Consider the following 4,445-nt stretch of genomic DNA (forward strand, 5'->3'; position numbering starts at 1 on the left):
CACAAGAGGGACACACAGATGAAGTTGGTGGACTGGCTCCCAGGAAGCCAAGTTCCTATTTAGGTGGTAAGGGGGGGTTGGGGTTTTACTGGGGTTCATCCTCAGGACCCAGAAGCCCCACATGGGTATTGCATAGAGCAGGCCAAGCCTGGATGTCAACTTCATGAACATTATTTGCACAAGCAAACACCCACTCTGAGTACCATGCCTAGTTTGGGGTGGAGTGTCAGAAGGTCCCCACACAACATACATGGATATAACCTGTGTGAGTGGTCTACAGGCACACACATATGTGAGCTGATTTTCTACTTGTGAGTGTGGTTGGTGCATAATCACCCCACAGTGAGCGCCCTGCCCTGGATAGAAAGTCATTTCCAGACTCTGGAGTGGGGCAAGTTTTGTGCAAGGGACAGATATGGGGAGGGCTTCCAAAGCTGGCAGAACAAATTGCTCTCCCATCCCTAGCCATGACAGTCTTCCCTGTCTGGCCAGAGAACCCAAAATCAAACTGAGGAAATAAATGGTGGGAAAAAGAAAGAAAGAAATACTTGACTGGTCACAATTTGAAGCATGTGGGGACGGAGAGCAGGGCCCCAGCACTATGGTCAATGACAATACTTGTGGAAAGCACTGGAGTGAATGAAGAGGAAGTGGCTAGAGCCAGATAGGTATCCAGATCCCATGTGCCTCTGTCTGTATAGCCCACTCATTGCACACTTGTGTGTCCAGAGGGGGAGCACTGTGGTATTTTGGAGGGTCTAGCTGGAAGCTGGGAGCTGAGATAAGCAAAACGAATGGATTTCCAACAACAATGGTGCCTGGCCTTAGGGGTGGATGGAGCCAAGGATGCTGGGGTGGAAGAAGGAGCATGGCCGGTAAGGTCAGGTGGCACCTGTTCTGCAGGGTAAGGGAACTATGGTCTGGAGACAGAGCTGGTCTGGGGCTTATGGAAGCCCAACCTACAAGCAGTCAGAGACAGGGCCACAATGACATGGGGGTACCAGTTCCGGAGGAACCAGCCCAGTGACACACAGTGGTGATAGGGAGGCAGGTTCAGGGTTTGGACTAGATGCCCTGCAGACATTGGAGAGGTTACCTGGTAGAAGGCTTCCTGGCTGGGACCCAGTGGGATTACTCTGAGTGGAAGAGGCATAGGAGAGGGTTGAGTGTGGGGTGACCATTGTAGTGCTCCAAATGAGAAAGGTGAGGGAGAAAAGGGCTGGGGTCGGGGGCAGACAAAGGAGGCAAAGAACACAGAGTGAATCCTCAAGTAGGACCGAGCCAGAGGACTTGGTGACAGATTAGATGTGAAGTGTGAAGGACAAAAGAGAACAAAACCAGGGAGATCTTAAGATTTCCAGTCTCAGGGGTTAGGGGGAGGCTGAGCTACTGGGAGGAGGGGGCAGGGACAGGTTGGCCAGCACTGGGCTTGGCTGTCACCTGAGAACAAGCCCAGTGCTGGCCAACACAGAGAAAGGGTTCCCCCACCTTGCTCTCTGAGGTACAAGACTTGAGTTGATGGGTTTGGGACCTAGCTCTAGAAGAAGTGGTATGAGACAGGATTAGCCGCTGGGTCCTGGCTGAGGTCCTAGGATGAGCTTCCCTGACGATCCAAGTCAATGCCTCTAGATTGGGGGTTTGCTCTCCGGATCAAATGTTTAATCCCAGACTCCAGAGGGAAGCATGAGCAGGAGGGGAGAGGCTGGCAAGACAGCGGTGCGGTGCAGCCCTCCCTTGCTGGTAGTACAGCCCGCCCCATCCCCAAGGCAGGAAGAGAGCGGGATCTCTCTTAACCCTAGAAAATAAAGACATTCCTCCCACCCACCACCTCCACATCAAACCTGGGGGCAATGAGTGGGCAGAAGGTCCTAGGGTCAGTGCTGGAGATGGTGACAGGAGCCAGAGGAAGATGTCACAAGGACAGTTTGTATGGGGTCCAGGATGACAGTACCCTCAGCTTTATCTCCCAGGAAAGTCAGCTCCCTGTGGGTCCCCACCCCAGGAGGGCTCCAATCTGTGTGGCAGGGAAGCCCAACAGGTGTGTGTGGCCCCTTGGGACAAGAGAAGGGAAATGCAGTATCTGTGGGTATTCTGGGGCACAGGTGAGAGGGGTTGGTCTAGGGATATGTGTGCTGAAGGGATAAGTTTTTGTGTGAGGCGGTGGTGTGTGACGTCGGTTGACAGAAGGTGGGTGCTGGGCCTGGGGAGCAGGAGGCTGTGGTCATGTTGGCCCCCGGCGCCCCCTGCTGCCCAGCCGATCATTCCTTTCTCAGCCACTAACAGACACATTTTTCACCAGCTGCTGTTGCTGAAGAGCTGATGCGCGGTTTGCTGGGAAGCTGATGTGCGGTGCAGGAGGAGCCAGGTCAGTGCAGAGCCAGCCTGCCTGGGGGTCTGGTTCTGGGCACATGGGGGACAGAGGGAAGGAGTGCCAGACTAGAAGCAGGGCCCTGTGCCCCTGAGTGCCCTTCAAAAGTTCCTTCCACAGGACTGAGAGTTGATATCAGAGATGGGTTATGCTCCATGGCAGCCCTGTAGCACGGGTGCCCACCTGCCAGCCTCCTGGGCAACCTTGGACCAGGCCCCAACAGGTGCCCCACCAACCAGAAATGCAGTCTCCACACCTCATGGCCTCTGAAATCCATGTGGCAGCAACCCTTCAGGCTGCAGCACCCTAACTCACCAGCATCCGTCACCCCCTGATCTACACACAATGGTCACACACGTGCATCACGTAAGCCATCACACACGCTCATTTAGCCACACACATACTGCCGCCATCACCGGGCTACACATGCCAGTCCACGGCCCTCACACGTGCTCATGTGGGCAACATGCAGATATGACCACACAGCCTTCTTCACCCGCCCAACTCAGCCAACACTTCCTGGGCACGTACCTACTAGGTATCGACAACACTTCTGTGTATGTAACACATGAACACCCTCAGCTCCCCATGTGGTACCACCTGTACCCCTTGAGTGTTCACCTGGGCAGCTGCATACCCACCCTTTACACACACATGTGTGCAACACAAACATGCCCTGCAGCATCTCAACCCTCCAGCTCAGTCAGGATTAGAAGGAAGGCTGAGTAGTAGAGGGTTTATTAAATTGAGGATTTGGGGAGACTCCATGCAAGGGAAACTGAGGAGGAGAGGGTGGGGAGGGTGGCCAGGCAGTGGTGGGTGCAGGACGCACTGTGCAAGAGAGCCCCTCTAGGGAAACAGCTATCAGCATCAATCATTACACTGGTCCCCTGAGCTCTCTCACGCATTGATCTCTGATCAATCTGGCTTCGCAGCCCAGGAACCCCAATGCTCCCTCTGACACCCCTGTGATTAACAACGCATGGTCAGGCTCTGGGAGTGCTCCCATCAGGTTTTCTAGCAGAAAAAGAAATGGAGAATTGCTAAGGTGAGCCCATGCCCCCTTGATTATACAAATGACACCCACCCCACCCCTTGCTCGGCGCACACACAAGCTCAGCTCTGGTGAGTGGGGATCAGGGATCAGGATCAGTAGGGTCCAAGAGCTCAGCCCAGGTGGAGGGATCAGGGGGAGCTAACAAAGGATGTAGGGACCTTCCTGATCGCCCCCCCCCCCCACACCAAGTGGAGGAAAGGAGGTGGGCTGAGGGGTTGAGTTATGGAGCAGGATGGGTGGTCAACGGGACATGCAGGGAAGAAGTGCTGCTCTGGAGTTAAAGGGAGGAGGGGAAGCAGGTGGACCCGCCACACACAATTCTAGCTCCAGTGCACGGAGGAAGCCTGGAACCACAGCCGGGGCCATCGGGGCCTCCCCGCTCTGACTGTGCGGGCTGGGGGCTGGTGTATGCGCCTCCACGCCTGAGAGTGTGTGCGTGTATGAGTGTGTGTGGTGAGGACAGAGGAGGACACTGTGTTCTGGACGTGGGTAGAGGCCAGGTGCCAAGCTGGTAGATTGTGAGTGGCTGTTTGGGACAGATGCTACGAGAAAGGGGTATCTTAGCCCCCAGGACCTCCTGGGCACTGAGATGTGAACAAAACCCGCGAATACGCGAACCTCCAAAGTAAGGCTCCCCAGGCGCTAAACCAAATCCCCGGCCCGGATCCGGGCAAGCAGTAAACTTCCCCCGCCCGGAGGCGTGGGGCGTCTACAGTCGCCAGCCTCGCGCGCTGGCAGCTGCTCCCGGACTTGGCAGAACCCAGGCTTCCGGGGAAGCGCGCGAGGGAGCTGCGCAGCGAGAGGAACCCCCCTCGTCCAGCCACGCAAAGTTTGGCCTCGGGGTGGGGGGGCTCTCAGCCGAGTCTGGCAGTGCGGGTCATGTACCCCCACCCAAGAGCAGCGTGCGTTAGCGCGCACGGCACCCCGCAAGCCTTCCCAGCGCGCGCGCAGCGTGACTCACCCGAGCCGCGGAGCCAAGCGGAGAAGATTATGCCCAGGAGCGCTGGCCACAGGCCGGGC

The 4,445-nt window shown here is 56.4% G+C and overlaps 1 pseudogene; it reads left to right on the forward strand.

Moving 5' to 3' along the window:
- Positions 1–868: 868 nt before the first annotated feature.
- The window catches only part of LOC102819462, a 9,346-nt pseudogene continuing 5,769 nt past the window's right edge, over positions 869–4,445 (forward strand).

The sequence above is a fragment of the Chrysochloris asiatica genome, unplaced genomic scaffold, assembly GCF_000296735.1.
Source record: "Chrysochloris asiatica unplaced genomic scaffold, ChrAsi1.0 scaffold00242, whole genome shotgun sequence".
In the NCBI taxonomy this organism is placed as follows: Eukaryota; Metazoa; Chordata; class Mammalia; order Afrosoricida; family Chrysochloridae; genus Chrysochloris; species Chrysochloris asiatica.